The following is an 11,166-nucleotide window of genomic DNA, read 5'->3' on the forward strand; positions in this document are numbered from 1 at the left end:
AAAAAGAATGAAAAAAATCCATTCATTCTATTGGGTGTACAGCTGCAGAGAAGTTGACCAATGTAAGATGTCCGGCCGACAGCAAGGTTGGAAAAAAAAAACAAAACGCCGGACTCAAAGTAGAATCAATATAGGGTTCACCATTGACCGTTGGAGGAAGCTTCAGGGAGATTTGGGACTGAAAAACTTTTGTTGGGACTTTTTGGGACGAAAAACTATTGGGACTTTTGTTACAGGTAAGCATTTATTTATACTTTTTGGTGGTGTGAGTGTGTTACATAAATAGCTTTTATCAGTCTGACAACATACCCAAGAAAGGCCGGGTCGGCATTGGAATGTTAGCCGCTTAGCATCGCCTATCAATGGTCAAAGTAAATTTTGAAGGTTGAATATATTTCGTAGCGGGTTTCTGTTCGAGCCGATCGGAATTTGAACAAGATGCGCTGTGTGCTGCTATAACAATTACTCAAAACCTTAGCAATACTAACTACTGTTCTGTTCCGATGTTTACTACCGGTGATCACAGCTTGACTGAGAGAGAGACGTTGTCATATTAGACATTCTCTGACGTTGTTCAGGTCGTTTCCCGGTGGGAGGGATCGGGTAGCACAGAGGGGAGGGGTGTGTGTGTGTGGAGGGGCGGGATGAGTTTTTTAAAACTTCGACCGATTTTCAACATCGTAGACCATAGCTTTAATTTCACTTGCACTTTCTTTGCTTGGATGTAAGTTTTGTTGAGAAGCTGCTGTAAGATTTAAAAAAAAAACTGCAGTGTTTGGCATTTCCGTTGTCCTAGCGCCCTTGCTTCTGGCAAACTTGTGAGAAATGTGCAAAATGTTTGCCAAAAATGTACTGAACATTTTCTGCCAACTTGCTGCACGGTCACTTTTTTCACATGCAAAGAGGTGCTGTGTCGAAGACTTGTGGCAAACAGCTATGGCAACTTTCTCTTGGAAATTTATGACAGTGTTGTTGCAAATAGTTTTTGCAAATGTCCGATGAACGTGGCAGCAAACTTATGTCAAATAAGTCATTTTCTTGTTTTATGATGCCTATCCTGCTATACCAACTATTTCAAAAACAGGTGAGTTAAGGAATTCTGGAAAATATTATAGTAAATAGTAATCAGCACTGGCATTTTTGAGGAAAATAGCAAAACAATATTATACATTGGTTTAAAAGTACACATATATATATATGTGTGTATGCATTCTTTACAATCTTTGTTCATTGAAAAAAATAAACATATTAAAACCATTACAGACCCTTTTTATATTTATCATAAATATAAAATGATATTTATGATAAATACCCCCCCCCATCTCAGCAACCTTCCCCATCCCCCTGTTTGCCTTAAATTAGAATATACAGATATACAAAAAAGGATGTTTATGGTGTCTTTGGATACACCTGGACCAATTCAGATTTAAAGGGACAGCCTGTATACCAGGACTTCAAAAGAAACAAAAGCCTCTCTATAAATTATGAACTGTAACAATATATACAAAAAAGAAAAATGATAATTCACACTTCACTTGACATATATGCCTTGCTGTCTCAGCTTCTGGCTGGTGTTTTTATCCAGCAATATTTTCTCATGACTTGTCATTTCTCAACTGCCACAAGAAAAAACCAGCAGAAGAACACTTCTGGAGCAAGAAATCAACAGGTGAAGTAAACGTGCTAGGGTGCTAATATGTTTTTTATTATTTATGATTATTGTATGTTCCAGGAGACAGATCTCTCAGCAAAAATGTCCTTTTCTGATCTCCTGTACCCTGACAACCCCAAAAGGCGTGAGAAGGTAATACAGCTGCAGCAGGAAATCTACTCGCTGATGTCCAACAACTTTCGAGCCACCAACCTCCTTATCAACACCATTAACCACCACCTCCACTTAGATTTCCCAATCATCAGCATCCAGGAGAAAGGCACAGTGCAGGAAAACTGCAATATATTAATCAACTCCATGAGGAACATCCAAAAAGAGGTGGAGAAAATCGACAAGAAGCTGAAAGAGAAACTGGAGCCAGAAGCCTACAAGAAGCTAAAGGACCTGAACCCCCCAAACATGAGCAGAAAAAGCCTTTTTAAAGGCCTTTTTACTCCCCCAATCATAGGTCTTTTTAACTGTTGCTGGAATAGTACTATCACACCCATTGTCAAGGGGTTTTATTTTTGCCCGAGGTAGTAGCGACAGCACTGTAGCTACTTCGGGGATAGCAGGGTTTGGGCCTGGCTGTGGGACCATAGGGGGGGACTTAGCAAGTGCCACAGGGTGCAGTGGAGAGGGACAACCAGAACATGAAATATGAATATGAAAGCCCGGGATACATTCAGGCAGCATCACTTTAAATACCAGAACGAATCTCAAAGCCATCAAAAAAAATAGAAAATATAAAATATGTAATGGGCAAACACTAGTGACCAGATGACTTTTATAGGATTTTAAAGCCCCCCCTTAAACTGAATGCAAGAATCTGTAAATTAAGCATTGACACCTTTTTTTTAATTGAGTGTTGTGCTTTACTGTACAGCAACAGTAATAGATAAAACATCTGCAATTCTAAAACATGTTTCACTAGCTTTTTTCTGTAAATTTAAAAAAATAAGTGGCCTAGTGTAGGTCCACCTTTCCACAAACCAAATCCGACATATTTCAATTAGCCTATAAAACACCAAAATTATCAGATCCTGGTACATACAATAAATCATACTGTTGGTATTTTTAGCAATTGAATTTTGCAGGCATAGTGGATAGAGAAAAAATAATTTCCTAGCTGGTTGCACATTTGGGCTAGTTCAACACCACTTAAAAAACACAGAAAAACCAAATAAAACACACATAAAAACCACAATCACCCACACTTTCTCTCAACGGACGGCTCTCTTATATAGTGTATTATACAGTACATTACTTTTAATGGACATAAATATTTAATTTAGTTCGCAAATGTCAACACACACTGTTAATTAATACATGTTAACAGTATGTATGCTTTGCCTTTGCCTTTGTATGCATTTCACCTAAAACCGGACATTCGGGTTTGTTAATTGGCACCCGGACACAGATGCCAAGAACCAGACTGTCCGGGCGAAACCCGGACGGGTGGCAACCCTACCCTAGTGATACGCACTGGTGCTGAAATCAGTATCTGATTGGTCCGATCAACTGCAATAATTAACAACAAATAATAATCATTCTTTACATTTAAATGTAATTTAAAAACAACAACAATACTTACTTACGCATAATTCAAACGTTCCACAGACCTTATCCGCAGCATCCCGGGCATTATGGAGTCATCTGGTCACCCTAGCAAACACCCAATCCATGTAGAGCTCAGCATGTGACTAATCTATCACAATACTACTTTCCAATAATTCCTTCACATTACTTCTGAACTTCTGTTCCCACCTGCAACAAGGCATAGAGATCCTGCAAATCCCACAAGACAGAAATATTCCCCACACGAGAGCCCCTTCCCTCAACTGTGTTCATCTCGCTTCCATGCCTGTTGGCACTACCGACTCTCACCTACCTCTGCGTCATTTTCTTGCATTTTAGAGCAAACATATTCTGTATACACTTTGATAACCTTAAACATATTGACTTCAAAACTTTGATCCACCCACTAATAGCAAACAACTCAGAATTGAATGGCGGTTGGTTTTGGGGAGTAGAAGAAATGCCTTTTTTTGAACAATCTCCCCGGGCTATTATACAGATTTCATTTGTGATAAGGGGTGAGTCAAAGTTTTGATTTAATCTAGCCCCAGGTTTTAAATAACATTTACTTTTACTTTAAAAAAATCATGAATTTTTGTTTTTCTCGCAATTACCCCTTTTTTTTTGTTTACCCCACCAATCCCACCCACTACAACAAAAATAATTACACTGCTCATGGCAGCGCCTGTACAGGATCCCAGCCCCCTTTTAAGTTTAAATTTATCCATTTTAGATATTGCTACATATTTTCCCGGTTTTTTGTGTTGTTTTTTTTGCCCCCCCTTCATTGAGAAACCCCATGTAAATGGTTAAATCCCTTCATGGGCAGCTTCCAATGGCTCAGAATAACCCATGTGATATGTGTAGTGTATGTTCCCACTTTTCCTGTTTGGATTACTTTGCACTTATCAACATTAAATGTCATTTCATAAGTGTCTGTTCAATCCATGATTTTGATCCCCAATCCTGTTCCTGGAGGAGCCGCAGTCCAACAGGTTTTCTGATCTCCAAAATGACCAGCACCTTCAGAATTGGAAGTGAGCAAAGGTCCAGTTAGAACAAGATTTGGTTGAATTAGGTAGTTCAGCCCACAGCTGGAATGAAACATTTAGTAAATCCCTCCAGGACCAGGATTGGGGACTCCTGGTCTAAGTCATTTAGTAAATTCCTTGCTGTTTGCCACTTCCCCACTTTGTATCATCTGTAAATTTAACTAGTTTGCTATCTATACCAGAATCGAAATAATTTCATATAGATCAGAAAGAGCAACAGATGTAAAACAGACCCCTGTGGTACACTGCTGCTTACACTGGCCCTGATAGAGGATACGACCCTTAAGATGAATCACTGTTCCCTGTTTCTCAACCAGTCCATGTGGCAAAGACATTAGTTTTTAATTAAGAATTAACCTTTTATGACATTAAACACGATGTAAATTTTGGCAATTTCTTCTGTTTTCTTTTTTGTCTTTGTATTTACACTGGTAAGAAAGCAGTTGTTATTTAATGCGCTATGAATGCATATCACAAACACCTGTCACTGTCATTCAGTGAGCAACTGTTTAGACTCTATTTGTAGTGCAGCAAAACTTTTGGGTCATTTGCCAAAAACCTTGACCTCCTTTGATTTCAATAAAACAAAATTGTAACTAGGGCCAGCACACCGATGTTGAAAAGACCAACTCCCAATTGTTTCCGGAAGAATTATTTTTTAGGGCCCAAGCCTTGAAAAGGCGAAGGCCCTATTGTTTCCGGAAGGATTATTTTTTAGGGCCCAAGCGAGGCCCCATTGTTCGGAAGGATTGTGGGGCCCGAGCACCGGATGGTGTGAGGACCCCTCTTTGGAAATTGCTCTGTTTATTATTATTGTGTGTTAGGGCCGAGCACCCGATGGTGAGAAGGGCTCGAAAACTCATTAAACTTCCAACTTCTTCTTCTTCTTCTTCTTCTTCTTCTCCAAAGTAAATTGCTTTTTAGAGGGCCAAAACATGCTCGAAAACTCATGAAACTTTGCACACGCTTCAGAAGTGGTGGCGCTATATATGGAAATATATGATCATAGTTAAGTACTACATTAAATCCATCGTGAATGTTTTCTGATTTGTGGACTTAATCATGGCACAATGTTTCTCCTGGTTTCCACGGCAACGCTGTTTGATCTAATAGAGATCTACGGGTAATAACGGAGACATTTGAATGCTTCTCACTAGATCTCGCAGCGATGTTATTTCTGTGGTGAATTCAAATGCTTTCTTACTGTATCTCTGTGAAGTAACTAACAGTGTCGCTTGATCAAGATCGGCTCACGCTGCACTGACATCAGTCCAAACTAATCACAAATGATTAGCGCATGATTGAGTTTTGATGTTAGACAACTTAGTTTTCCATTTGATTTCGCCCACCCTATATATATACGCGCCGGTGTGTGTGTGTGTGTGTGTGTGTGTGGCTGACTGTTTACTACGGTGACAAGAGTTTAACCATTTCATTCATTTGGTCTGCATTAAAGGATAAAGAAATATCCCAGGCCTTGTCTTTTTGCATAACAATTGTTGGATATATTTTTTTAAATTACAAAATATGCATAGAACTCATATATTTTAAATATATAGTTTGCTTTAAGTAAAATTAAGATTGTATGTTTGGTAATTGAAGCTGAATGGATTTAAAAGTATGTGCTGTATATATTAGAGCAATATATTTGTTTTCCTTAAAATTTTGATCAACACTAACTAACTCTCCTCTGAATTATACATCATTTATTCTGTTTAAAATAACCATATCATAAAAAAAAGTTTGAGTTTATTTTTCAATCAATGAATTATGTGTAACTTAAAATAAAGCAGATTAAAAAGAGCAAAGCCGTAATGCTTCTAAACACTTCAAAAAAATGTACACATAGAAGATGTCATTCTGAGGAAATATTATGCATAGTTTCATGACTATACAACACTATATGGATGATAGAAAATTAAAAAAACTATCATACATCTGATGTCACTCTGTCCCTCTGTCACTGTGGGTAATGTGTGTGTGTGTGTGTGTGTGTGTGTGTGTTAAGTGAATTAGGTGTGAAACTATCAGGGAGCATTTAGTCTCCAGCACCAACATTTTTGGGCGGAACTGCCACTTTCCTAGTCTCGCAATTACAATGTGTCAGGTTCTGAGGAAATCAAAGATTAAAAAAAAACACGCATTTAGAATACCTCATGAAGTATTGTGAAATACTCATATATTAAGACTTTTATATAGTAGCCTTCAAGCAATTGACGTGACTCGTGAAGGACCAGCACCACCTCCTCTTGTCCGATGGTTTGAGGAATATATCTTCCAGAATCCGGGATTAAGATTTAGGAGCTCATTTTTATTCCACCTCCTTTCCTGAAAGTCTGTCTTGCAGAATTGACTAAAAATTAATCTTCACATTAATTCCTAGTTCTTCTTGACCTGTTTTTTTCTTCTTCTTTTCTGACCTCATGACCCAGTCAGCATTTTTTGTAGCACGGTCAAGTCTTAACTTATCCATTTCTGTAGGTATTTCATAACATAATACTCTAATTTGTCTCTATAATACCTCGAATTTTGAGTTAAAAACAGTTTGAGTTAAATCTCTTTTTTAGTGCATTTCATCTGTAAAAGAAAACATGCCTAATAATTCTGCACATGAATATAAGGAGTTTTTCTCCAGCTTTCCTGGACTATTGTATAGCACCGCTAAATGATTAAATAAAAAAATAATGGTAGCTACAAGATTGATATGGGAGTTAAAACTCTTTTTTAGCGCATTTCATCTTGGAATATTAACTGACATTAATTAAAATCTTGGAATATTAACTGACATGAATGAATGCTATATAAATATTGTTCATGTTAACAATGTTTATAAATGAAATCTTATTGTAAAGTGTTACTAAAGTTATATATATATTGTTCTGTGAATGTGATTTTAAAGTCTAGATGATTCGGAGTAACCTTAACCATCCTTTAAAAACCTCACTGCCGAGGGATATTGTGACGCATTGCACTGGGCAACAGCTTCACCTGATGCCAATCGGGTGGCGATGGCACTGGTGGCTTGAGCCCTACCATCATGCTTGCAGCTATATTTATTGCTATATTTATTATTATTTTTATTTTTTTTGCCTTTTTTGCCACTTTGGGGCTCTTAATATTCAAAAAAACTCTTGAAATTTTGCACACACGTCAGAACCCGGGCGCGGCCATCAGGGGTCACCGAATCTGCTACCCGGGCTGGCAGTGGGGCTCGACAGCCGCCCCCTGGAATGGGGTCCCAACACTTGTCCATATATCAAAACACGCTTGCATGTAATAATATGAAACTCCGGCACACATTCAGATCTCATCGTCAACAACTTGTGTGTGAGGGGTGGGGGATTTGTCTGTTGAGTTTAATGTTTGTTTTTCAAGATTTCAGGGGCTTTTGGAACCCTAAACATGCTCAAAAACTCTTGAAACATTTCAGGGGCTTTTGGAACCCTAAACATCCGAAACTAACACCACCAGGCCCAAACTGAAACCCGTACCCAGGCATGGCAGCTCGACACCACACCCCCCAATGGAATGGTCAAAGATACCTCGTTCTATTAATTAAACCAGCACAAAACCTTGGTCCATAAATCAAACATGCTTTCATGTAACACTATAAAAATATATACCCAAACATATCACATATCCTAATATATTCTACTTTTTCTACTACAACCCTACCAGCCCAACATGGAAAACGCTTGCTGTGGATCGCTTTGGAAAAACGGTCAAGACATTGATTACACAAAACTCCAAACATATCTCCGTGAACAAAAATCCAAGACACATAAAACAACAAAATTGAGGACAATAAATTGACAAAAGAAACATAAAATCTAAATCTCGAACGGTTTGGCCGTGACGAGGAAACAAATTTATGGCGAATAACGGGAAACAGGAAGTGTGTAATAACTTCTGCATACATTAAATGATCTTGATGAAACTTCAGCAGTTTGTTCATTGTAAGAGGCCGATCACATGGATGTGACTATTGTGAGTCTACGTTATAGCGCCACCAACCTGCAGCAGGAAGTGTGTCACTTTCAAAATGCTTTGAAATCACCCTCTTATTTTTACCCGATTTGCTCAAAACTTTATCTGTATAATGTAAACACACGGCAAATGTAGACCTGTGAAAGAATTATTGATATCTCAAACAATGTTGCCATGGCAACACTTTAAACTTCTTAAAATTCTTTTAACTTTAAAATTATTTTTGGATGCTTTTGAGACTCTTAGCATGCTTGAAATTGCATGAAACTCGACAGACACATCACATTTATTACCCAGTAGACATGTGCGAAGTTTCAGAAACGGGCGCAGTAGCACCACCCATTAACAAAACCAACTGCAAAAAAAAGGAATATCAAAATCTACAGTCACAAAACTCTCTACATACAAAAATATCTTTACTATATTCATCTCCTCGAGCTGGACAATTTTCTAATTTTCTAATAAAAAACAGTCATAAGCTGCGACCAACAGAAAATTTTATATTTTGGTCTGAATGTGGACTTTCTGAAGAGTCGATTAAAAATAGGTTGATTGTGCCATCTAGTGTTTAATACTATGCATAAATGTTTTTTCTCTCTTAAACATTCTTAAAATATCTTAAATTAAAGTAATTCAATGCTGCATTTTTATGTCTATTTAAACATTATCAAAGACTACTTTCTGTCAAAGTTAGGATGATATTTAGTTTCAAAAGTTCTCTCCCTCTGTCTCCCCTTACCCTCCCCCACAGTGTCACTCTCTCTTTGTTTATGTGTGTGTGTGTGTGTGTGTGTGTGTGTGTGACTGTTTACTACAGTGACAAGAGTTTAACCATTTCATTCATTTGGCCTGCATTAAAGGATAAAGAAATATCCCAGGTTTTGTCTTTTTGCATAACAATTTTTATATATATTTTTTTTAATTACAAAATATGCATAGAACTCATATATTTTAAATATATTGTTTGCTTTAATTAAAATTAAGATTGTATGTTTGGTAATTGAAGCTGAATGAATTTAAAAGTAATGTGCTATATATATCCCAGACAGCATTTGCATCTGTGCCAGATCCGTTTTCGAATCAGCAGATCCGCGCAGCAGTCGCACTCAATATGCAGATCTGCACCAACTTTGGGCCAGACTTGTCTTTAGCTTCGACTGTAACAGTCCGTTCACAGAATAGTCCGTTTCATATGTGGCGCGGATCCGGGGCAGCTTGCGCAGACCAGACGCGCCACAATTGAATTGAGTCCGGCCGGCGGGTGTGGGCCGGATCCGCGCGAGCTGTGCAGAACGGACGCGACCAACTAATCGAACATCTCAGGCATACGAGTGGAGGACTGCAGGCTGCACCGTCTGATTATTGGTAAGTGCATTATGCAAGTAAAGCTGCACCGTCTGATTATTGGTAAGTGCATTATGCAAGTAAAAGTTATTAAATGTAACAAACAGTAAAAGACAGATAATACATTATATATATTATGTTTATTTAAAAATATTAAAAAAATTAATTTAAATACTAAACAATCTTAAAAAACATATTAAAGATCTGAGACATTTATACTAAAATTATGAAAGGCACAGAGTAAAACAGGAAGAAAGTTGTCTACACTGCATGGCAAGCTGAAGCTATATTCCACATTTCTAAAGTGTAATAAAAGTTCATTTACTCATCTGAAGTTACAGAAGATATACCAAGATGCAAGATTTAGTTCTCCTTTGGTAATAAGCAGCCAATGAAGTAAGTGTTTCAGTTATATTGTATGTGATTAATGTGGATTGTATTGCTGTGTGGAAAATATATATGTACAAAGAGTTATGCTGTAAAAGAGAACTTAATTCTATTTGGAAAAGCTTACAAAGACAACATTGATTTATTTGATTTATTTATGTATTTTATATTCTTTATTTTAACTTTATTTGTTGTGTATCTAGTTCTCACGGCATCTTGAGTTGGATGGTTATCCTCATGGTGAACCAATCAATAAATCAACAAACATCATATAATCAGAGAACCAGTGAAATCACTAAATTAATCTACAGAGATAAATCAACAACTCATCCACTCTACAATGGTAGGAGAAGGAACGTTTCCAACCAGCAGTCAAGTGAGCGTCAAGTTAACTCCAAGTTCCATCATTCTGGATTCTACAAGCACTGTATACACTGGTAACCAAGAAGCTAGTGACATGCACACCCACAGAGTAAGTTAAGGCCAATGCTATACAATGCGAAGATAAGCACAACCAAGTCTGCTAAGGTGCTGAAGTGACTTATTCTGCTATTTGCTGAAAGGGCTTTCTTTAAGTGTTCATTTTGGTGTTTAGAAGTGCTGGTGTTATGTACCTTATTAAGTTTTAAGTCATATTTTAGTATCAATACAAGGCGAATAATAATTGTGAGCAAAGTGCGATCTAAAATAACGATCTAAGTGGAAGGATTCAGGTGATCAAACTTTTAAAACACTACTTTAACCAGAGTTAATAATTAACCAAACCAAATAATAAAAAATAAAAACATTAATAAAATAACAAACATCAATACAGAAAATTTACATGTAAAAATTGCAAATTATAGTAAGTCTGCTAAAAGTGACAAAGAACTAAGAGATACAGAAAATGGCAGAGGGTAGTCAGTCTGCTAAAAGTGACAAAGAAAATATAACAGAGACTGTGCAATCACAGCAGCGCTAAGACCAGAATATTGTAGACACCGGCACAGTAGCTATTGATGACACAACAGAACAAGAGCCACGAAGAAAGAAGTCAAAACGCATAGGGTTACAGAGAAAGGTAAAGAGTTACATGATGAAAAGCTGACAAAACTTAAAATTTGCTTTCAAAGCTCTTGAGAAATGGAAGACTCTTGCTAGAGATGCTAGACAAAGACGCAATACGTA

The sequence above is a fragment of the Cyprinus carpio genome, chromosome B10 (assembly GCF_018340385.1).
Source record: "Cyprinus carpio isolate SPL01 chromosome B10, ASM1834038v1, whole genome shotgun sequence".
In the NCBI taxonomy this organism is placed as follows: domain Eukaryota; kingdom Metazoa; phylum Chordata; class Actinopteri; order Cypriniformes; family Cyprinidae; genus Cyprinus; species Cyprinus carpio.